This window comes from Trachemys scripta, chromosome 6 (genome assembly GCF_013100865.1).
Source record: "Trachemys scripta elegans isolate TJP31775 chromosome 6, CAS_Tse_1.0, whole genome shotgun sequence".
Taxonomy (NCBI): Eukaryota; Metazoa; Chordata; order Testudines; family Emydidae; genus Trachemys; species Trachemys scripta.
In genome coordinates, this window is record NC_048303.1 from 52588743 (window position 1) to 52615151 (window position 26409).

A 26409-nucleotide genomic window follows, 5' to 3' on the forward strand; every position below is an offset into this window, starting at 1 on the left:
CTTAGGCACTTAAACATCAATGATGCTGGTCCAACTTTCAAGGCTGTAATGAAACATAACCCAGGAAAGTTTTGTCTGGCTTTGAGTTTAATTCTGAAAGTTTGGCAGAGTACTGCCAACAATTCTCTTTTCTTTTCCTCTTCTTCTTTAACCCATGCATGCTATGCAGTAAAAATCTCCACCCTTACTTCTTGGATATATCCTCTGACTTGCTGACTTATAACAGATTTTAACACAATTCAGGGAAAGTAACTGTCTACTTTCAAAGAGTTGCTGAAATGCCATTACAGTTTTTGTACTTAAAATTATACATTACATAAAAGCAGTTATGCTCATGTGAAATGATGATAATAAGAACAAGAAGTAGACTTTTGAAATCAGATGCCTGTCATCTGATCTTAAACATCAGATGAGCTAAATGGAAACTGAAGTAGCTTTTGGAGGTCTAATTTGTTAACTAAATGTAAAGAATTTTAAAAATTGTATCATATCTTCAAATGGAGAGTAAATTACATTGGATTTTTTTCATAATGTTGATATTGTAGCAGCACTGACATCATTATCGAGTAGTCGTGTTAATCTCCAAATGCACTGTGTATAGTGTTTATTATATTACATAAATATCCAAGAATCTGGGATGGTAGGTCTTAGTATCAGTTCTTTATTGTTACCATATTATTACTCCTTTATAAAAAGAGGGCAATACAGTTTATATTGTAGTCATATTTCTGGCTGTTCGTATCTTTGAGGGTCAAACAGATTGTGTCTCCTGCAGAGAAAGAGCACATAATCTAAGTTAAGGGGTTTTGGAGTTTTAAGTGTGACTCCTCATTGAATGAGCTGGTTTATAGGAGTTCTCAAACCTTTTCTTAGCATGAACTAGAAAGACTGTCTCATGGACACATCTTCATCCATTTGTTATTGCACGACTAACTCGCCCCTCCCCCCTGCCCATTCATCGTCACGTAATATTCTTGAGGGAAATTGCAGCAATTGCTTAAAGGAAAAGCAATATTAGTAAAGTATCTAATGTATTTTTACCTTTTTAAATTAAATAAGTAGATAGAATATTTAGCATCTTGGGCTACATCCACAAAGGGGCCTTAGACCCAATGTTGCAACAGATAACTTTAGGTGTACTGTCACTTAGTGGAATCCAGCACCCTGAATTAGGCACCTAGACTCCCTATACGAGGCGTGGGAAGAGTTAGGGATTCACAAAAAACAGCACATTCAGTGGGGAGTTGCCTAAGTTAGTCAACAGAAAATGGTGAGAAGAGAGGTGTGGCCTTAAGCCCTGTACCTCAAAGGGACTCAGGCACCTAAATACGGGCCAGAGGGAGGCATCTCCCTGGAAAGAGTCCAGCGGAGGGCAACAAAAATGATTAGGGGTCTGGAGCACATGACTTATGAGGAGAGGCTGAGAGAACTGGGATTGTTTAGTCTCCAGAAGAGAAGAATGAGGGGGGATTTGATAGCAGCCTTCAACTACCTGAAGGGGGGTTCCAAAGAGGATGGAGCTCGGCTGTTCTCAGTGGTGGCAGACGACAGAACAAGGAGCAATGGTCTCAAGTTGCAGTGGGGGAGGTCCAGGTTGGATATCAGGAAAAACTATTTCACTAGGAGGGTGGTGAAACACTGGAATGCGTTACCTAGGGAGGTGGTGGAGTCTCCTTCCTTGGAGGTTTTTAAGGCCCGGCTTGACAAAGCCCTGGCTGGGATGATTTAGCTGGGAATTGGTCCTGCTTTGAGCAGGGGGTTGGACTAGATGACCTCTTGAGGTCCCTTCCAACTCTGATATTCTATGATTCTATGATCTCTCTCCACTTAGGAATCACAGCCATGAGCCCTCTCCTGGAGTTAGGCACCTAAGCCAGGTCATAAAAAAAATAAAATGAAGCAGAGCCTCTCCTTTTATCGAAGTGGTTAGAATACTGACCCAGGCTGTTCTCCACTCTGCCTGACATGGACTGAAAATGGGTGCTTGTACATTGCCGGGATTGCCCTGACCACTTAGTCAGCCTTGCTTTCTCTTTTTGGCCAAATGAATATTTATTTAGTTATCCAAAGTGGAATAGTTTCACCAGGAGACAGTGACCACTGCTATAAAGGGACATCTCTGCTTACATTTTGTACAGGGCCTAATTTAGTAGACATGTTCTAAGGTACCCTCTTAGTGTTCCTATCGGATCAGGACCCACAGGTGGAGATAGGTGGAGAGTACTGCTAGCTTGTAAATCCTGCCAGAGGCTAGGCATGAGCTAGGCACTGGGTGCCATGACTTAGGTGGCTTTGCACATGCTCACTGGGAGACTTCTAGGGGACTTTACCTGTGGAAACATAGGGAAATGTAGGATCCTTCATGGTTAGGCAGCAGCTGAGTGAGGGTTTATAGAATCTAAATTTTGGATTTAGGTGCCTAAAGTGCCAAGTAGATAGCTAGTCACAAGGGATTTAGGTATCTCTTTATACACCACCAGCAAGTGCTCCATGGAGAACCAGCATTCCACAAGCTGTAGTTTGAAATCCACAGCATTAAGATAATCAGTCATTTAAATACAAGATACAGAACTTTTGTGGAGTAGATGGTTCTTATGAAATTGAAGGAACAGGATGGGGGAGAGGGATGAGGATTGTTTTTGTTTTTTAAATTTCTTGAAGTGAATGTAGGAATTATGAAAGTTCTGGTTTAACCAAGAAGAAGTATAATATAAGAAGCCACGGTAACAAGCTTCTGTACACTGCCCTGTCAACATGGCTCAGTCTTGGCGATCCCCTCTGCAAGCTGAATGAAGTTTTCTTCTCACTGCTATCCCCAGTCTCACCCTAGGCAGGTCTAGGTTCTATATGCTTGGTGAGTGAAGTTATCCTCATCCTCATGAATGCAAAGACTGTTCCTGAGGTAGAATGATACCTGCCTTGTAAGGATTTTAAAAACAGGACCAGAATCTCAAACTGGTGCCAGTGGAGGATGTAAAGCATCATTGCAACATGTATTCTGTGACTAGTCTTGCTCAAGAGCTTGACAGCTATGATTTGGACAAGCTAGAGCTTCTGGTTGGCCATAACAGATAGCCCTAGTTAGAGCGAGCTACACGAGCTATAATGTATTACAAAATCTTTTTTAATTTATGGGGAAAAGAAAAGAGCAAAGATTGTTTCCACTAACCTTAACCACTTTATTGGTATTAAATCATATTAAGCTACTTTTATTTTCCTGAATTTGGCATTGTCTTCGGGTTGTTTATTCTGATTCGCCTTGGCCTCCTGCCAAATGTGCATCACGTGTCAAGAGTCAGTTCTAAACTTCATTTTTCCTATAAAAATGAAGAGATATAATTATATTTAAGAGCAGTGTATAAAAAAGTACCCATAATTTACCTCCTTTTGGATAAGTATAGAGTAAAACAATAGCTTTAAATAGACATGCCATGTGAGCTGCCAGAATGGGCAATATATACACTGCACTTTACTGATGTATAATGCAAGGGATCAGCCCCTGAATATGCACATTACTGGAGTAAGTAGCTTCCTACAATTAAGCATTTAGAGCCTAATACTGAAAAGTACAGAGTACCACATGTGAGGTGATGGGTTCTTCTTCTCCCATTGAAGTCAATCACATGATTCCCAGAACCTTGCATGGTTGGAATCTGAGAGAACTGAATTTTTATATGCTAAGTTTAATATTTTGCATGTTCTTCAAACTAATACAAAGAAAACTTTCATGTCACACAATCCTGGGGCCTGATTCTCAGCTCACATTCATGTAAATCAAGAGTAATTCCACTGAAATTTAACTGAAGTAACACAGTGGAGAAACAGGGCCCAGTTTTTATACATCTAAATGTCATTAACCAGGGATGAAATTAGCCCTTACGTTTACTACACAGTCTGAAATAAACTGGTGAGTGGACTAAATCTTATGAGGTTTTCCAACCCCTAATTAATCTGGATGTACTGCTCTGTAAAGTTCAATATTTTCACCTCTTCAGATGCATAAAGTCAAATTATGCAATTAGCCATTTTTGTTGTTTATTTATTGATTTATATATTGCTAATATATAATTAAATGGAATAGCAACACATTCAATCTAATGGGGTCAGATCAAGACTAAGTTTCTCTTATGGACAGACAATAAGGAATTATGCAGTTAAGCAAAAGATACTTAACTGATGTATGCATTTAAAGTTTCCAATAGGAGTTAGGGAAATTCACCACCTTTAAATTCAGACCAGTTATAAATAGTCCACTATGGATTTAGTGCCTAATTTTAGGCACCCACGTTAGACTATTTTGGCCTCTGGCTTTTTAAGAAATATGACTAATGTACATATATTAACTGAAGTATACTGTATTCTTATTGACTGAGTCTCTCCTTCACTCCTGTAATAAACTCTCCCATAATTAATGTGAAACCAAACTGCAAATATTAAAAAGCACTTAAAAATGATTCCTGGTAAGAGTAAATCTCTACTAAATATAATTTTGCAATTATAAATAAACAAGTGGAAAAGGGAACAATTTGCCTACGAATTTCATTAAAAATTCTTACTGAAATTCCTTTATATAATCAAATATATAACATTAACACAATGGTCATTTTGGAAACAAGAATGTGTGTGAATGAAAAAAATTGTTATTGTGCAAGTATAACTACACAGGACAGGACTATCATCCATACAAAATGGAACAGCAAGCATTTTATTAACAGCAATGGTGAACTTAAGTACAGTTATATAGATTCCTTCCTGCATATCTTAAGAGATTGAAAACAACTGCCTTTGGCTTCAAGTTTCCTGTGTGTTGTATGGTCATCCTGTATTACCAACCCTTTGTAGGGTGCTATTTACACTACACAGTAAAGCTGTGAATTTGGGTACATATATTTTGGGATTCTCATGACACCATGAGGCATTTGAGTTTTGCTTCTGTGGTTACTATTCTATATAGAGGAATGATGAAACATGAGAATTTCTTTAGCAAAATTCTAACTCTTATCTGAATGTGAAAAGGACATAGCAAGGGTGTATAAGGACTGCTCTTGTGAGGTGTTGATCACCTCTGTTGACCACATGTGAGTTCAGGGTGCTCGATACCTTGCAAGACTAGACCTTAAGAAAACAAAACAGCAGTCTAATCATACAGAAGGAACCACACTTCTCAATCTGCTCTTTGGTCCTGTGCTATCTCCATTAATTACACTAAGGGCAGGTTGGAACATTGCCTACAACAATATATCACCTTTCACTTGTTCAAGGTATGTCTAGTCAACAGGGGCACCATAGCTCATTGGATTCCAGTTTAACCCATGTGTGACCTATGTAACAATTAACCCTTTAGTTTCCAGATTAACACTGTTGAAGTCACATCTAACAAATACCATTGTATCAATACCTGAATATTGCACAGCAATTCATATATCTGAACCTCTGGATATTAACTGAAGTGCTTTGGCCTTTACTCACAAGTTCATTGCAACATCCATTCTAAATGTTTTTGGATGCTTATATGAACTAAATAGAATCTGTAAATCTTTTACAATTTATTATTGCTAGCTGTCTAGTTTTCTGCCCAGAGCTAATAAAGACAACTTAATTTATAGTACCATCTTGTGACTTATGTTTTTAGTCAATGATGTCAGCACCAGTAGCCATGTTCAACAAATCCTCTTCAGCCTGCCTATTTTTATGAGATCATTCACACTGTCTAGCAGATTCACCTACCTCATCCCACAGTCAAAACGTTAGTTGAAAATCACTGTTTCACATATGTGTTTGTAAAATTAGTTTTTAAACTCATTCAGATCTACACCATAATTGAAACTGATATACTAAGTTTTAGAATTCTTTTGTTGACACATAAGTACTACTAATGGACACACAAAACAGCCATTTAATTAACATTTGGATTCTCCAACAGCCTTAGCAAGGGGTCCCCAGCTTTTAGCTTGGGTTAGCCTTAAAGGACATTTACAGCTTGCACATTATAGCAGCTGCTATTAGCTTTTGGAACCTAAGACTGTATCTCATTTGTGTGTGTATGTTTACCAGCTTTAACCTTGTAAATATCACTCACTTCCTTTTCCTAGTTAATAAATCTTTAGTTAGTTTATTATAGAATTGGCTGCAGCCGTTGTCTTTGGTTTGAGATCTGAGGTACAACTGACTTGGGACAAGTGACTGGTCCTTTGGGACTGGGAGTAACTTGAATATTGTTGTGATTTGTGATATTAGGGACCATCTATCACAAAAGCAGGCTTGCGTGGGTTGCAAGATAAACTGGAGTGTCTAAGGGGACTGTCTGTGACTAAGGCTGATATAGAGCTTGAGGTATTCACACTTGATGCTTGGTTGGTGAAATCTAACTACAAAACACACAACTGAATTGGGGTTTGTACCCTGATATGTGTCAGTCTGCCCTGAGGTTGGCACCCACATTCTGAGTGACTACAGACAGTTTGACAACAAGGCAATCCAAATTAATTTTTCCCAATATGGCACTTATAATTGTGCACATATAGTCAAAATTATATCCTATTTTACTCCACATCTTCATCTTTTCCCAAATTTTTATTATCCCCTGTGGGAGGGTGCTTCTTCAAACACACCTAATCAGCCCCTGCCATGCTAGCCCCAATCAAGGGGGAAAGATTGGGACTGGTTGAAAAGCCTTATGTCTGCCTGCCGATTGGCAACACCTGCCAGCCTGATAGACCAGGAGCTATAAAGGCTGGGAAGGAGGAGGCAGCCAGAGAGAGAGATGTCAGTGAGGGAGGGAGGTGGAAGTCCTCTAGCTGGTTACCGACCCACCTACTGTGTTAGGTGAGAAACCAACAAGGATTGTATATAGTTGGACACTGGTGGTGGGAAAACACTTAAAGAATGAAGGACACAGGTGTTGTACAGAGCTGAAGGTCTCCCTGGCCTTATTTGGAAGGGCAACCAGGCTCAGAAGAAGAGGGGCTGGCCATGCACCCCTTATAAAAAAAAATTAATGTGCTCCTCTAGCATGTGCATTTTGATGAACAAACATTCAAAGTTTTAGATCTTTTAAAAGTGAAATGCTGCAAATCCAGAATGGAAAGCTTGGATTTTGGGGATTTTTGCAAGGGTTATTTTTTTCCTATTTGTACTCACGTCTCAAATTTCACATGGATGAAACTCCAGGATATTGTTCTAGTTTATAATTTTTTTTGCCAAATAAGAAATATTAACATTTGAAAAGTTTGTTTTAAAATTGCATTTTTAAAGCATTTCACTTTCTCTCTCATTCCAGTTTGATGTCTGTTTTTGCTACCTGCATTTAATTGTAATACCACACAATGGTGAACTTTTGATGGGCACACAGGGCCCAAGATCAGTTGTCCTAAAAATGCCTGAATACATCACTGGCACATGGACATATGTTGGGGTGTTACATAAGATTCCCCATATATTATCTAGCACCAAAATATCAGTCATCCAGCTGCCTATCCCACATTTATGCCTGCACACCATGTTGAAGCACCTTGGATGAACTCAGAGCCATCTTTAGCCAGTGAGATAAAGCATGGCATTCAAATGTAACTGGCTCTGGCTCTGTTGGAGAAGGGACCTGGCAGACACTTGGTCAACTCATACTAGAATGAGCTTGCTCAACAGAGCAAGGAGGTCAAGGCTCCATTGTAGCCAGAGACAAGAAGACTCTGTCAATTGGTTGGGACCTAAGTGTGGGATGAAGGTCTGTTACAATTAGCGCTAAAAAATAATCTGGGTGTCACTACTGCCTTGTAACTTGCTACTGATGGCTCCAGTCTCTGCCTCAGATGGCTCCAGTGTCCTACTGCTGTTGATAGGTTGAAAGGCTTGGGATCTCTCTCCTCTCCTAGAGCTGGTCACAAAAACTGGACAAAATGGGGGTATTTGGGACAGGGCATATTTTCCTCTTCTCTCTCCCTCCCCCCCAAACAATGGACTCCAAGGAACAACTGGAACATGTAATGAACTTTGTTTTCTTTCCTTTAAAGAAACCATATATCCTTCCCTTTGTGTTTAATATCATGCTATATATATAGCTTTTGTGATCTGCAAAGTATGAATTTGCTCCATAATAGAGTGCAATGCACCAGTCTGGATATTCTAGGAACACAATGACATTGTGCCTGTCTGGGCCAGTAGGAAATGTGTAGTCTGACTGAAGTCATTCCCATGTGTAAATCCTTGCCAGATTGAGCCCTCTACCTGTACTGTCAGTGCTGATAAGGCACAGAACATCACAAATGGTACTGATAGCAAATAAGTCACATACCCATAACATAAAAGCAAGAAGGGAAAATATATATAGTTTGTTGTTGTCATTTGAATGTTCCGTTTAGGCACATTGAGGATGGATTTAGTTGCTCTATAGGTAACAATGTAAACAGACAGCAAAGAAGGGGCACATCTTTGAAACAAAGTTTAAAAAAATAAATATATATTCCCCTTGTTCCACATCTGTCTAGGCAGGAGTTTCAGATTCATTACAGTACAAAGTCACACTACCTCCTTAGTATTTCAATATACTAGCTCCTTAGCTAATAGTCACATCTCTTCAATACTTATAGAATGTGACCCATCATGTTTAAGCTAGCAAATTCGGCCCCACGTCTAGCTATATTGTGCATGAGTTCCTTTGACTAGATCACTGAAAAACAATAACTACCTTAAAATTAAGTTCATAGTGAAAATAATTCAATTACCACCACATTCCTTTCTACAAGTTATTTTGGCTATTTCAACCATACTCCATGCAATCCCTGTTCTGTGTGCTTTTGAAGTATGTTTTTGCCTATCTTAGATATGTGCAGAGCATCTGACACTATAGTATCTATCTATCTCACTTAAAATATTGCCTCCTCAACCAACTGTAAAGGAACAAAATATCAAGCGTAATAAAATGTTTAATCATGCTCAGAGTTTTCTGTGAGTTTTAATCTAGGGCCAAATTCTGCATTCAGTCCTTGTGTGGAATTTTATTGACTTCAAACTCCTTGAATTAGGGAGTAGAATATGGACTCTAGAAATATTCATTTTGATCACCAATGTAATGGGGCAGCCATCTCCAAAGCACCTGCCTCAGGGCTGGGGATGGCTCTGCAGCACCCTGACTCAGTTTCCCTCTTCAGGGCTCCTTAATAAACTCCACACATATACAGGTTAGTGCTGGAGATGGCTCTTCAGTGAAGTCACAAAGTCAACCCCTTCTAGGAGTAACAAGTCCAGCTCTGTCCACATATCTATTCAAGGGACACCATCATAGGACCTAATCACATCAGCCACACTATCAGAGGCTCATTCACCTGCACATCTACCAATGTGATATATGCCATCATGTGCCAGCAATGCCCCTCTGCCATGTACATTGGCCAAACTGGACAGTCTCTACGCAAAAGAATAAATGGACCCAAATAAGACATCAAGATTTATAACATTCAAAAACCAGTCGGAGAACACTTCAACCTCCTTGGTCACTCGATTACAGACCTCAAAGTTGCAGTACTCCAACAAAAAAACTTCAAAAACAGACTCCAATGAGAAACTGCAGAATTGGAATTAATTTGCAAACTTGACACGATTAATTTAGGCTTGAATAAAGACTGGGAGTGGATGGGTCATTACAAAAAGTAAAACCTATTTCCCCATCCTAATTTTTTCCTTCTACTGTTACTCACACTTTCTTGTCAACTGTTGGAAATGGGTCATCCTGATTATCACTACAAAAGTTTTTTTTCCTCCTGCTGATAATAGCCCACCTTAACTGATTACTCTTGTTATATTTAGTATGGCAACACCCATTTTTTCATGTCGTCTGTGTGTATATATCCTCCTACTGTATTTTCCACTGCATTCATCTGATGAAGTGGAGTTTAGCCTACGAAAGCTTAGGCTCAAATAAATTTGTTAGTCTCTAAGGTACCACAAGTATTCCTCGTTTAGGGTTACCATATTAAAGGTTTTTAAAAAGAGGACACTCCATGGGGCCCTGGCCCCGCCTCTTCCCCACCCCAACTCTGCCCCTTCCCCGCCCTGGCCCCACCCCAACTCCGCCCCCTCCCCTGAGCACCCCGCATTCCCCTTCCTCCTCCCTCCCAGACACGCGAAAAGGGCTGCCCGGCAAACTGTGAAGCCGGTAGTGCTGGGGCAGCTCTGCTCTTCAGCTGCACAGCTAAGGTATCTGGGGGGAACAGCAGCAGCCGCCGCTACAGCGGGGAATCCGCCTGCAGCTCGTAGCCAGCCGGAGCCGCTCAGGTAAGCAGGGGACTGGGGCAGGGATGCCGGCATTTTCCCCAGACATGTTCGGCTTTTTGGCAATTCCCCCCGGACGGGGATTTGAGCACCAAAAAGCTGGACATGTCCGGGAAAATCCAGACGTATGGTAACCCTATCCTCATTCTTTTTGCTGATACAGACTAACATGGCTACCACTCTGAAAAAAGTCAAACTAAAAAGTACCAGCAAACAAACAAACAAAAAGATTCTTCAACCCTTCCTGGGCTTTTCAGATTATCCTATGGACCCTGTTCTCAGCCACATTTGTGTCTTTCCTCCGAACCGCTATAGACCACTCAGCCCCCAGACTGGTTCCCCTGGAATATCATTCTCCTGCAGACCCTGGCTCAGGGCCTTCACACCCCCTGCACTGCATAGTTCTACTCCCAGACTGAGCTCTCTCAGGCCTTTTATAAGGCTCAGGTGTCCATTAAGATATCAGATGAGCCTCTTAGTACCAGGCTGGGGAGCAGTTAATTAATTATGGCACAGGTTGGGCTGGTCCCATCTCCCCTTAAAGGACAATCAGCCAAACCTGAGCAAGTGTTACCATTTCTTCTGCAACTGCTGTTACACTCAGTGTCACTGGAGTATAATCATTAGAAGTATGCATCCTGAAATTCAGCTGCCAGAGGTTATAATATTAGTTACATGTAAGGCTTACTGCCCCCCCCTTTTTTTGTTTTAAACTCAATCACTAATGAAACTTGGAGAGCACTTCGGTCAGCATAAGTAGTAGTAAAGAATTTGTGGGTGTGGCACAAAGTTGTAATGAAGTGTTATAGAACCTAAGGATATCTAATTTCAGGATATATAGATATAATTGCTAAAATAATACTACTGTATTGTTGATGAGACAAGTAAAAAAATCTAAAATGAGCTCAGCTTATCAGACATGGAAAATTAAAATAAAGGCACTGAAGGCTGATGAAAAGACAAATCTAAAATGTATTATATCTTATTAATGGCGTCAACAATCCCTGCAGTGAATGATGGTAAATATAGTGTCACGTGTCCCCCACTATTTAGATTTGTTAAATAAGGGTGTTGTTGTTATTATTTACTTGTGTTATCACAGTGCCCAGGAGCCCCAGTCATGGACCAGGCCCCCACTGTGCTAGGTGCTGTACAGACACAGAACAAAAACACAGTCCTTGCCCCCCAAATGCTCACAATCTAAGTATAAATTAAGAAGCAACACAGAAACAATATGAGAATACTGTCCAAATTGACAAGACAGACACAGGGAGGGGTAAGGGGTAGAACACACAACAGAGCAAACAATGTGATAGCTGCAAATGCCGTGTTAGTTCATCTATGGGGGTGTGTGGTTTACTTAGGAGGGGATCAACTGAATGGAAAGGAAAGAGAAGGGAGACAGGGCAGGGGAGGAAAGAGTAGAGGTGGCAGGTCTGCAGAGAGGCTATGGTGAAAAGACTGTGAGGGAGAGAGAGAGATGGAGGGTTGGAGCAAATAGCCCATCAGCACAAGGCAGAGAAAGTCAAAGAACATTTTACAGTTTTGACTGGAATCTCTGAAGGACCCTGCTTTGACTAGTTCTGTTCCAACCAACTGGAGCTTTTGCCTGGCTTCTCTGTGCAGTTTGTCCCCAAAAGCCAGGGAGGGACAAGGGAGGTAGGCACCATCTGGAACCTAGTGCCCTCAGAGTATGTATGTGGGTCCTACCCTACACCGTTCTTGTCCAGAGTATTGCTGGAAGAGGGCTGGTCCCATCTGCGCCCCATCTTAACCTCCTCCCTCCAGTGCAGTAGTCCGTGCTTTGACTACTTCTGCTCCTACCGGCTGGAGCCGTGTATGATAAACATTACTGAAAATATAAGAGGGGCCGCACAAAAGTTCTGTGGGCAAATCAGCAATTTCATAAAGGCTTTAAAAAAAGAAAGAAAAAGAAAGTCCAGGCTCAGCTATAGGATGAAAATAATATTACAAAATACTAATTAATCAGAACTCCACATTCGATATGCTTCTGGAATCACAAAAACCTGTATATGCCTGTCTCAGTAAACAGGAGATCATGAAAGCATATACCTTCAGCTCCACTCACTAGAATACAGGTGTTAGTTTAGTCAATATTCTCTGCCTATTTCAACTGTCCTCTCAAGAAGTTGACAGTATTATAAAATATTAGTATGAGCTTTGTGCTGTCATTTAACCAGCATAATCCCCAGATGAATCTGACCCTAGATATAAATTTTATCCTGAGAGGATAAAAGAAACTACTACATAACACCATCACCATGAATAATTTGGTCAACCCACCTTTGAGCATTTCTGTATGTTTACATGATCACAACATTCAGATCCAGGAAATATTGAGTCTCCTAGATCAGGTCTGTGGTCAGAAGAAAAATCTACATTTTACAAGGACCAAGCAAATTCTAATAGGAGATCTTACTGCCATGGCAGGTAAGATACATTATTATTGGCTCTGCTTAGCACACTCACAAGCTGTTATATTCCCTATCTGTTTCTGAGTGGCAACAAGTATAATCTTCTTCCCTGCAACTCAAAAAAGGTAAAACATTCTTTCCTATGTGAAAAATCAAAGAAATAACTTCCAATCTAGTTCTAACAACTGAATGCCAATTAATAAATCAGTGAAAATGAGGCAATATAACAAAAGCATCATAACACGCATCTTTTGGAAGGTAAGATTTAAACCATAGAGATGAATGATCACTACAAGTAGTGATCAGTAAAACTGAATTCTACAGTATTAAAATAGTTACTTCCTCATGTATATCAGCGGGACCTGGGTGAACAATAGCATCTAAAGCTGCTAACTCCCATTCCCACATCTTTCTGTTGTGCAGCAGGTTGATAAATTGGGTTTGCTTCTTTTGACATTTCTACAGAATAGGGCAGAACTACCCAGGCAAATTATTGTAAATCTGGGAAATATTTGTTAAAACAAACAAACAAACAAACAATGAGACTTTTAATGGAATGGGAATTTCTTATTTAAAAAAAAAATCTGAAACATTTTCAAATTATAAATCCACTTCTCTAACCTATGCCACTGAACATAAATGTAGCTGATCAGGGAATCAGCAAGAACAATTACATTATTTCCCTATATATTGACATATCTGTCTGTGTGTACATGCGCAAAACACCTGTAAGTAGCCACCCCAAAATATGACAAAACCAACCTCTCCACCGCCCCTCCAAACACAAAACCAGACAAATTTTTCAGTGCTGGCCATAGAGCAAATGCCTGTAAAAACATTTGTTTATCAAACATTTGTGGCTGTATGAGTGCCATTGCTCAACCAGAACATATTGCAAGTAAGTTGACTGACTTAAAATATATTGGGTGGAGGATAAAGTAGAGAGAGAATAAATCCACAGAAATTATTTATTTCTTCACATTATCTCCCTTTCGTGTTTTTTTCTCTTTCTCCATTCCGAATCTAATGAGAAAACACCTGATACAATCCCAAATAGTTCATTTTTCAGATATTTTCTCTAGATACTATATGCCCAGCACACTCTTTTTTAGAGGTACAAGGCAGATTGGGTATCATCAAAGGCTTTTTGGGTGTTTTAGGTACCTGTCCATTTTCCAGATTCAGGATCCTGAGTTAATGGTAAGAATGAGAAATGTTTTTTTACCAAGATCAGGAAATGGATAAAACATCAATGCATGCTTCAGATATATACTTAAATACTGACATTTCTTGGTAATACAGTATATTTCAAATATTTTCAAAGACAAAATACAACATATTAAGTAAGACAAACTCTTCCTTCATTTAAACTAATGAAACATCAGTAATTTAGGAATACAGAGCTTAGCACCACGGGGGTCCTGGTTCTAGGGCTTGTCAGTGCTATGATAGTAAAAATAATAAATAATAACAATAACAATTAGGGTAGAATTTGGCCCACTGTATTTTTTTTCCACAGTGTTAGCTCAGATTATAAGCAACCTGCAGCTAGACAAGTGTCAGTTCTTTTTGCATTAATTTGAATTTGTGGGAGGGGGGAAGGAAATATTTCAGTTTTTAAAGTTGATTTGCTAAATCTTGAGAATTTGCACAAATTTTGTCAAGAAAACAGTAAGATAATCAAGAATGACAATAGATAAAATAATGGATAATAGAGAATTGAATTTCCTTTTTATGTGTAAATTTTCCCCTCCACTTTTTGCATCTCATCTCAATCTAGTATCTTGGTGGCATTGGCACAGCAAACACAAATGCACATAGAGAAGACATGAATTTATAAATATAACTAGGCAATTACATCATTAATCTACTGGATCATACAACATTCTTAATCAACGTATTTGGCATGAGAATGAAAAAAATTAAGGAACCTGAAGCATCCTAAAATAACAAAAAGTACAGTATTATTCAACTTAATACTCTATAAAACTGATATTGTTAATGATTCATTCTTGACACTGTTGAATCACTTTTCTATATTACGGAAAACTCCAGCAGGAAATGCAAAGTTTTATTTTTCCTGGTATGTTCCCCATTCAGTACTATTTACAATCAATGGCTGGACCTAACTAAAGCATTGAAATAGCACAAATATATTACCATGAACAACTATCATATGCTCCCATACATTTTATGTTTTATCTTTTAAAAAGCTTCTGCTATTTAATAAGATTTAGCCTCTTACTTTTAATCTCATATTGCAATTGCAAGAAAAGACCTAGTTCTGCTCTGGCATGTTACAGTGTTGTCATGGATACACAAGTATGGTGTATTACTTCCACCAGTAAATAAACAAGATTCTCAAAGAGTGCTTGGTAGGATTTACTAGCCCTGTAGTATTGTTAGCTGCACAGAGCTTTAAATAAGCAAATGGTTTGTAGTTTTGAATAATATCCAGTGTTGAGGGGAAGCATATATATGCTATATATATTTCTTTAAAAATAATAAGATACATGCTACAATGGGTAACTTTACTGTCCTCAGTTTTTAATTTAATTTAATTTGCCTTTATTTCATAGTTTTCATAAAATATTTGCACATATATGGGACCATTTTCTAATATTCTGTACAATTTGAGGCAGTCATCTAATAACTGCTTAAATAGATGCACAACATGTTTATACATGCAACTTATAAAGGACAGATTGATCATTCTTATAGCAGATAGTGATATTTGTAATTTAAAAACAGTATTAGGTGATATTAAAATTGTGTCTTTTCTAAAAGAAAGTCCTCTTTCCATTCACAGTCTACAGAGATGAAATTCAATCAGTCTTTCTAGCATATATGTCAACAGCTACAACAGACTTGACTTGATTCTAACAAATCAGTATCTTATGTTGATGAAGGGATGTAGATTAGATGCCTTAAGCTTATGTTTCAAGAAAGAAAAACACAGATTGTTAAGAATGCTATATTTAGTTCTCTGTGTTCAACTTAACAATAGCAAAAGTCTGACTCATATCTAGACACTTCAATTTCTCACAGAAATGAACACAGAAATATCTAATTAAATCAGGTAAAAATCTCAGGTTTTACAGCTTTAGAAATATAAACCCTTATCATTTTAAATAAAATTCACTGAAGAAAATAACATAATTGTGTTTTATGTAAAATTCATGGAACTATGTACATCGTTCCTTTCCTGTTCAGAAAGCCTGCATTGTATAATGATGCATTCAGGCACCCCCTCTGTATGTATATGGCTAGAATGTTCTGTTGGGTTTAATTGTTGGCACAACTTTGCTGATTGGACTGAGAAAACCTAATTTAAGACTAGACAGAGCGAATAATTCACAATGAATAATTTATTTGTTAAATTTAGCCATTTTTTCAACTCTTGTCATGTCTGCAAGCAGATTGCAAGCTAGGTTGGGTTTTTTTGTTTTTTTTTTGGGTGGGGGTTATATATCTATCTATATCTATGATATAATTAGGAATATTCAAAATCTGAGCTGTGTTGGTTAGTTGTGATTGGCCATATAAGACATATGGTGGTGTCTCTGTTCCCTTACTGGGGGTTCAATCCTGCAAAGTGCAGAGCTCTCTGCCTGCAATACAACTAAACACAAAGGATCTTTAAATACTTTAAAGTATTTAGGTGCCTAGCGGGATTTTCAAAAGCATCTAAGTGCCTAACTTCTATTGATTTCAACGGACGTTAGGCACCTAGATACTTTAGAAAATCGTAGTAGAGGCCTAGATACCTTTAAAATCTGGTTCAAAGTGCTTAGCTTTAAGCACATATGCATTCCCATTGAACCCAGAATGTTCAGCACCCTGCAGAATTGAGCCCTGGGTGAGCACACAGTAAAAATTCTTCTGCATGCAATATAAAATTTGCTTTACACAATATTTCTCCAGTAAAACTCAGTTGTGAAAATGTTTACCAAAAGTGACACAAAAGGGTCATGAACACAGCCAAATTGAATTAATGAAATAATTGGAATGAATATTTGTGATTTGTTGTTTGTTTTCATTACTTACTATTTAAGATACTGCATAATAAGTCATATGGATTGCTTTTTAAAAGATACCAGCACAGCATTTTGAGCTCCTTGGGGGCAAGAACATGGCTTCTTTTGTGTTTGGAAAACCCGTAGCACACTGGGGGCATTGCTGAAAATTAATAAATAATAATAATTAGTACAATCCTGCAATATTTATTCACGTGAGTAATTCTTACACATGCAGGTAGTCACACTGCAGTCAAAGGATCTATTCACATGTTCAAGAATTATATGTCAGTAAAGGTTACAGAATCAGACCCAATACATGTAAGTCATGAGCAGCTGAAACATATTATGAATGTTCCATGAATCACAAATTTCTGTATTTAAGCATTTGCAGTCTGGTAGAAAAGAGATATTTAATGTAAGCAGCCTTCACACCTTACGGATTATAGCAGCAAAAACCTGAAATACTGATTTATTTCCAAATTAAAGCTACAGTAGAGATTTTGTTTAAAAGAATACCTTTGTGCTTCCTAACAGAAACAAGGCATCAAAATAGCTCCTTCAGAAATTAATCTGTTTAGACTATTGCTTGGCAGGCCTAAATATGGCTAATAGTTCTGTTCTTTGTGGGAATGATGTTATTGTCATTTAGTAACTACAATTTCTCTTTTCCTTAGATACTTTGAGTACTGTTTGAAAAGCTGTGCTTTAAACGAGGAGTTCAGTGCTGAGGGAGTTAATTTAAATTTGATAACAAATGGCTCTGCTTTTGAAATGAATGTAGCCTGGCAACTTCAACTGAGAACCCTTCATAGGGCCTCAATTATGTATGCAGCTTCTTTGAGAAATAGTTTCACACATCTGACCCAAGGCCCACTATGTTGTTGCCATGAAATAAAACTGTATGTAGGCAATGTTTCATTTCTGTACACTCTTCACATAGGCTGGCTTTGCCCCCTTCCCCCCACCTTGTGCGGATGCGCACACACACAAACACACACAAAATCTTTTATTCTGAACCCGTTTCTTATATTTTTCTATGGTTCACGTCTGAATAAAAATATAAAAGAAATAATTGATGGCCCAGTACTTAATGTGTGTGCTTATATTTTAAGAATTTCAACTTGTGCTTCTAAGCTGCCCTAATCAAAGCAGTAGTGTGAAACCAGACAGACAGACAAACGGTTAAACATCCACACCATTTCATTTTTTTTCAAAATGGCTGCTTTGTCTGTGTGCATACACCAATAGCAAATGTCCTTCTGTTATTGTACAGCCAATTTGATGTGTCAAGTATTCATATGCTAATAATGATACAGTTTCTCACTTTTTTCACAGATAAATTGTAAAGATTGTTACAGACAGTGAAACACAAGAATAAACAGCCTTTATTTCAGAAGTGATAAATTACTTTCGATTCAAATAACATGCAACACATGCTGCTGACCATTATTGTTTCCATTCATTGCTAGTTTGCCTTCTGTTTTTTTCCCCTTAGAGTAGTTAGAAAATATTTAGCAGATATAGCCAGACTTGATACAAATGACACGATTTCATTAATTTACCTTGTGGTTTCATGACTAGAACTTCATTTTTTACTCAGTTTTTACAGGCGATGAAAGTTTGTGATTGGAACAGACATTGTTCTCCCACATAGAACATTCACATTTTTTTTAAAAAAACCTGTAATGTACAGGATTTTAAGAGTAGACTGTCTCCCCTGCCATTTTTACAAAAATGCCATAACATACCCCCAAATAATTCTGTTTAAAAATGCCATTAGTAAAGAGTTTCCTGAATGTAATTTAAGGTAGAAGCCAGAACAAAATCAAAAAGCTTTTGTTTGGCTGGAAAGTATAAGTCAACAACTAAAAGGTACGTAAAAAAGAAAGCTAGATCATTTTTTTTCTAAATTAAAATATAAACATTTTCACAAAATTATGGTTTATAAATGCAAAAGGAAAAGAAAAAGGCATAATGCTGAAATAATCAATATGAACAACAATATGGCACTGACAAAATAAACTTGCTATATATCAAGAGGCACTTGTTTTTATCAACATAAAAAATGAGCATGCATTACTACTGATTAAAAAAGGTGGAGTTACACATCACAGTCAAGGATCATATTTGTGTCCTCAGTCCAGACACAAAAATGTATTTATATAACCACGTGGTTGTAAATTCAATCCATAAATGTAAAGACATTCAGAGAAACACTAGGAGTCCAGACTGACAGACACTGTTAATTAAATTAGCCACTGGAATGTGTAGGTGCCACTGTATTGAAGTCAATTGGCCTTGTTCTTTAAATCCTTGCATTGTGCCTATGTACTGTGAGGGGGCTGAGGTTGGTTATGTACTATACCATGCCTGGAGAAATTCTTATAGGGGAGCATTTGCTTGTCTTGGTGGGTTTTAAATTTGAATGTCAGCTAAATTGAATGCAAAAAGCTGTGTTAATTAATGTTAAATTTGCACTGTTACAATCATATAAAGTTAGGTAATATAAATTTTTTCCCACAGCAAGATAAGTCCAGCCATATTGTACTGTCCTGTATGTTTATAGTATATCTTTAGCTTTAGCAATATAAACAGTATTACATTAAGGTACATATTAAATCAGAAAAAACAGGAATAGAAAATACTATATATGTTAAGTTAATGTGCTGGGGTAATGTTGTTTAAGTTTAGAAGTTCCTGATCTTTCTTATTTTAATAGTGCACTCTTTGAAGTTGCATTGATCTTGGAGGTTTGTTTTTGAATTTAATATTTTAGGCACAAGGAATTTTTTTGTTTTAAAATAAATGAAAACTGCAAAGGCAAAAGTCGGGGGAAGAAGGCAAAAATATTCACTGACCAGTTGGCCGATCAACTAGTACCTGCTCAGTTCCTTAGAAAAGTGAACACTGGCTTAGTTAAGAGTCAGCAGCTATTATGTATCATTGAAAAAAGTGTACATTCCTGAAAAGATGCATACCTGTACAATGTAGCAATCCAAAAGAGAGAACTCTCACATGCAGTGAAAGTTTTCAGCTGTACTTGACTAGTACTGTACAATATGTAAAAGTTCATAACGTTGTTAATTTCTTGCCAGTTTTTCCTAAAAGTTGAGCCATTTTATTCAGATGTCTCCTCCCAAATCAATATAGCGCTAAATCAGGATCTCAAGATGGAATTAGAATTAACCATATTTAGCACTCAATCCTGCTGTCCTGCTCAGGCAAACCTATTGAAGTCAAAGACTGAGCCCTCAGGGCTACTTCTCAACTTCTTTTGCTATGGAAGTGCCATAACCCAGCAGAATTGCTATAGTTCCATGGTGAGAGGGGTTGGGATGAGAAAAGAATTCAGAGCAGTGTGAAGTACCCACATTTTGTTTGGGCATAGTAATGGTTTGCAGCCCCTAGACCAGCTCGTATCTTGCCATAACAGCAATGGACGAGCTCTACATGAGCTTCTGGAGACTGATGATTCATTGCTAATCCTATGCACTTGCAAATGAGCACACTGCCTGTTTACTAAGGCTCTGATCCTTCAAACACTTCCACATGTGCTTAACTTTAACCATGTGAGTAAACCCGTGAAAATCAATGGCAACAGCTTGTTATGACAGTGGTGTGTTCTTGCCAGCATATCAAGCCTAACATTAAGAACTAGTATCAAGGTCCTGGTATGATGAAGATGCACTTAGAAAAACTAACATGAAGCATATTATTTTTCAGACTTGGCCATGGAAGTTTTACTCAATAAGGACTATTTATATGCCACATTTCAAGTTTCAAAGTGTAGCTGGTTTTGAGTTAACTATGGGGGTGGGGAGAAACAAAAATGTAGGGGAAAAAGTAAGCAATTTTCAGCATGAATGTTGTATTTTTTCAGACACTCAGAATTCAAAAACAGCTTGAAGCGATTTTTCTCAAACATGTTAAAAAATAAAAATAAATCTTTGTACAGAGACTAAGCACGAAAAATTTCATCTCAAAAGGAGAATTCTTCAGTAAATTATGAGGAAGTGAAAACATGGGGCTATTATTGAAACCATTTTGCAACCTTAAAAATAGTGTCCACAGAAGCAAAGACTATCATTTAGTTTTTTGATAGTTAATTTCTTTTAGAGCCTGATCTAAATTACATTGACTTCAGTGGGAGTTTGATCAGACCCTTAGGTAGTATATTAAAGAAAAGTATCAACGGCATGCATTTGAAAACTCCATAATTTACAGTATGACATTGTGGATTATTGGGTAACTATGTTACTGCTTTTAGAAATACCATAGGCCATCAGGGAAATACATAGCTAAAAAGCATTTGAAATATGTAATATTAACTGGATCCAGTAAATAAATAGGGTGTGTTAATACACCCTAGATCTGAGCATGGAGAGGACTCTGTGTGTGTGGTTCTCTTCTCCCCATTACAAAAGGTAGCCTGCAAGGCAAAAATCCCTTTCTTCCCCAGGCCCATGGCACACACTGCATTGGACTGGGGGCCAGACTATAGCCTGTTCCACTGTGACCTCTGACAGAATAGTTGGGGAGAAATCACCACAAAGAGAACCTCATGTTTCATGATGTCATCTCCTTTAGCCCCTTCCCTTGGGTTTTCCTGAAGGAGGAGCAATCAGGCCCATAATTATGGCATTTTTAAAATGAATCTCTTTGGAGTTGTTTTTGAGATCTGCCACATCAAGACTTAGAGACTTTTATGGTGATAGATAGTAGATGTTAATGTCTCAAAAGGAGATGTAGCAGGTCAATGAGAACAAAATGTGTCTATGGTTAAATCAACATACACTAAATAGTTGTGAAATTTTCATTTTAAAACCTGATTGTAGATGTTCAATGACTACTCTGTTTTTAAGATGAAATGCCATAATCAATTATATTTTGTACAAATTACAGAAAGTTATTAGCTCACACTGCTGACTAATTACCTGTTGCCCACACCCTTGCAAGTATGGAAGGCTCCATTTGCAATAGACCTGTGTGGTAACACTGCCCAGGACTGGCAATATATGGGGAGCCCACACAGGAGATGCAGATGCCTCTGTGAAGCCCTATCACAGAGGGGAGATTATGAGGGTGGGACCAGACCAAAGGAAGTGTAGGACCCTAGAACCCATGACTACAAGGATGCATCCAGTCAAACATCTCTCCAGCCCACCTAAAGAGAACAGCCCTGAGGCTGGAAGTAAGGGCCACCAACTGCCAGTCCAATGATTAATTCATCTTTATCCATTATAATGATGTACCCAAAACAGAGTTTACTTTGTGTTAGGTCCAATACCTTTTGTATTAGAAAATTATTATCTATAATGTATAGAACCTCTAATAATGTTTTACTACTGGCTGGGGGAGATGGATCAGCATTCATGTCACATTCCCTGTCAGTACCCAGCCCAAGCCAGGAAAGCTAATGATCCAACCAGTGGACCAAATTCGGTGATGAATCCTGGTCATGTGCCACCTGAGGCACTTTGTGCATATGCTAAGAAGAAGACTACTGGCTGCATGAGCTCTCCAGAATATGTCTCCCAAATACCACATCATGAAATATCTAAAATTTTCTTATACTCTGTTTTTGTTTTACACTTTTACAAATGGTTAAGTTACAAATAGATTTGTAAAATGTGGGTCTTAGTTTTATCATGACTTGAACATTAGAGTAAAAGGATTAGTTTATGGTAGATGGAAAGGAAAGAGACATCTTTTGTTTTCTGGGACTCACATCAGAAGTGAACTTAAATTATTTTGTAAAATGAAACAAAGTAGAACGCATAAGAAGCTATTACAAGTATGTTACATTTTTAATTCAAAATAGAACATCTGTCACAGCTACCGCATTTCTCAGATGAATGTTATTAATTTATATCTTTTCCAGATAATTATGAAAGATGAAATGAATAACTTTTTGTATCTATTGGGTTTTTTTCATTTAGTGTCTCGTTATCTATGTAAATATAATTACACCTCATTCAGGGTTATGCATTTACAATATTTGGGTTTTTCAAATTCCTAGTCCTTAGTGCAATTAGCACTTTATTCAAAAATAGATGAGTCAACCACATGAGTTTACCTCTATCAACTACCTCACATCTCGTCTATCATTTTACCCTCAAGCACCATTGTAGTTTGCTTTTGGGACTGCCTTTTAAGTGTAGTGGTTTAACATACTACCGTGAACTTGAAACAGTGAATACAAGGTTATTTCAGGATTAATTCAATGTGTTTCAGCTTCTTGAGATATTTGATCTTTCATAATTTACTAATGTACATGAAAACTAGGCAAACTGATCTGTGGTAATGTAGCAATATTCTACGTTTAGCAACAATGGCCCCATTATAACGAAGGTCTCAATTAAAAACAAATAGGAGAGAGGGCATAATAAACTGAGAGACTGTTAATGGACTGCAGAAAACAAGGCTTTTGTCTGCTTGCCTCCAAAAAGTGCAGGTTCTAGGTGTTAATTACAAAACAGCAGAAACTTATAGCGAGTGACTTGTAGCTAAGATTTCCAATTTACGGCAAACTATAAAAAGGAAAAAAGAAAAGAATGAGGGACATAGGTGTTTATGACCCTAGAGATTCATGAAGCTGAATACAGGTTTTATAACTCTTAGACACTTTGTGAAAAAACGAAGTTTTCAGCCTACTTCAGTGTGAATTCTACATGTGAGGGGGAAATGAAAGAAACAACTGTTAAGAATGACAAATGAAAAGTATTGAACCTCTGTTTTCCCATGAGAAATCAGCCTCCTTGAAACTTGACCATTGTGCCCAGTGGTGCTGGAACTAAAAGTGCTGAGGATGTTGCCACACCCTCTGGCTTGAAGTAGTAATAACAAACACCAAATACATGGTTTCCATCATAAGCACCCCCACTATAAAAATTGTTCCAGTACCCTGATTGTGTCGGTCTATTCTGCTGCCCTATATAGATGCTACCTCAATGATATCTAAACCTATTCTTATTACTTATATTTGCCTTTAATTTTATATACTGGGAAGCTCTTTGTGATACTTTTGAATGAAAACAAATAAATTGTATTGGATTATACTTACGAAGGTCAAAGTGACAGAACTCCCAAACCTCTGATTCTAGATTCCTCCATTTCTCAGTAATATTCTCTGTTCACTTTGCTATTTCCCCCTCTAAGTATGTCACTTGCAAAAATATGAAATCATTTGTGTAATGTTTGGATACAACTGAAATTGGTAGGCCAAGGTCACATCAGTGAAAATAAACAATATAGGTATGCACTATGCAAGATATAACTTCCCTGAGATCATCCACAGTCTCTACACTGATCACATTGAAGTCCCACTTAAAGACCCCCTTCTGCTGTGCTGCCTGCTGTGAATTTGGTTGACTTGTATAAAATATTCATATTTGTTTTCCCAGTGTTGCCAACTCTCATGATTTTATCAAAAGTCTTGCAATATTTGGTGTTTTTCCTCAAAGTCCCAGCTCTTGGCAATAAGTGTTTAGGGGAGAATTTCAGCTTTCATTTAAATAAAAAGTTTCTAGCCCTTATAGTTGACAAGAAAATCCTGAAAGTATGCACTGAGTTAACCCTGAAGGCTCAGAAACTAGAAAGCAAATAAAAATTAATATTTACTATTTTAAAAAAATCTTGTAATTTTTAAAATAATTTAATAGATTCATAAACTTCCAGGCTGAAATCTCATGGGCTTGGGTCCTGACTCACGATTTTGAATGTTTAGCAATAAACTTTGCACAGTTGTTCATTTGCCCTTAAGCAATGATTACGTAGGTCCAGGGACCATCCTTTTTTGAATGTCTGGGGAGCACCTAGACCATTATAAGCACAACAAACAATATTTGATTACCAGGTTATTTGAGCCAATTGATTACCATTATTTTTGCCCCACACCTGGGAACTATTTTGCTAGTGCCTCTGGGGAAATATGAATACTAGCAAATCAGCCACTCACAGCTTAATGAGCTACACTGGGGGACACAGGTGGGCAGCCTGACTGGAGCCCAGTGATAGAAATTCCCACCATTCTCATAATAGTATGGTCCATACAGCAGGAGTGGAACACCAGTGGAACATTTTCTTTCTGTTAGTTACCATTATGCAGCATACCATGTGTCAAGCTGTCCTGCAGTGGCTCAAGAATGCGACTCCCAACCTCAGGGCAGACTGTTAAGAAGAACAGCACAAACTTCAAATTGGTTGGGAGTTCTATACTTAGATTTTACCAACCAACTAGCAAGTATAAGCTCCTCAAGCACTATAACTGCCTTAACATGGAGTTGCATGCAGTCCCCTTGATTCAGTGTGTTCATCTACAATTCCTGCAGCCTCTAAAATTGTAGGAGTGTTTTTTTGTCACAGATGGTTGCCTTTACATCATCTGTAACTACCCATAACAATTGCTTCTGGAACATCAGATCAGTTTTCCATAATCACTTTCAGCCCCACCCCCATTATCTATTTTCTCATAAAATTACGCACTTTATGTAGATATTCAACATGAATGATATTGTCAAACATTGTGAGGTTTCTATACTTTAATTGGGATATTATGCTTCCGACATAATTTCTCAAAGGTGGACACGAACTCTTCTATACAGTCAGTTTCTTTATAAATTGGGCAGACTTTCTCCTACTCCCTTGTGTTGTGGAGGTTATACTGACTGGCTGGGGAAGCTCCTTTTGCTGCTCCAATATTCTGAGCTACATTGCGTGGTCGTCCATTAGCGTCCTGTCTGCCCTTTTCTCAGCTTCCTCGTTGACTTTGACTGCTGCTATTTGTTCCATGCAACTTTGGTGGGCTTTCTCCTTAGCTACTCCCCTTGCTTTGGTTTTCCTGATCCGCAATTCTGCCACTAATTTCTGGTGCTTGTGTTCTTCCTGGGCTCTCAGTTGCTGCAGTCAGGCCAGTTCCACTGCAGTGATCTTCTCTGCAGTATCTGTGGCAAGAGGGTCCTCTCTCTCTCCATCAGGTTCCCTTTGGTCAGAATTTATGAGCAAAGCTCTCAGGTCCTGAACTGGGCTTTCCTTTTTATGGGATAGTGCCCTGTCCCTACATAATTGTTCAAAGTCTTTTCTCTCAAGACCATCATATCACTCATTGTGTCTATTCTTTAACCTTTAAAACTCTCAATGTCAAGTTTAAACTTTAACAGCATTGGGGTTATGATCTATAACCTTAATTGACCTGTGGTATGTGACTCCTGCCGAGACTATGCCAGGGTCAAGCTGTCCTGGAGTGGCTCAAGACATGGGTACAAATCTCAGGGCAGATTACAACGCAGGGCACAAACCCCAAATTGGTTGTGAGTTCTATGCTTAGACGTCACCAACCTGCAAGTGTAAAATCCTCAAGCAATATAACAACCTTAACATAGAGTCACATACAATCCCCTTGGGTATTTCAAATCTATTTTGCCACCCTGGTAAGCTTATGTTTGATTGATCATCCCTTATACCAAAGTTCACAGCAATATTTAGCAAAAAGAAGAACAGGAGTACTTGTGGCACCTTAGAGACTAACAAATTTATTAGAGCATAAGCTTTCGTGGACTACAGCCCACTTCTTCGGATGCATATAGAATGGAACATATAATGAGGAGATATATATACACACATACAGAGAGCATAAACAGGTGGGAGTTGTCTTACCAACTCTGAGAGGCCAATTAATTAAGAGAAAAAAA

The 26409-nt window shown here is 38.1% G+C and overlaps 1 long non-coding RNA gene across 3 annotated transcripts in view; it reads right to left on the bottom strand.

The window, feature by feature from the left end:
• LOC117879523 overlaps positions 1-26409 on the bottom strand; it is a 168306-nt gene that overhangs the window by 3650 nt on the left and 138247 nt on the right. For all 3 annotated transcript variants that reach the window (XR_004646293.1, XR_004646294.1, XR_004646292.1), the window contains exon 3: positions 3170-3317. This is a non-coding gene — a long non-coding RNA (uncharacterized LOC117879523). The remainder of the gene's footprint in view (positions 1-3169; positions 3318-26409) is intronic.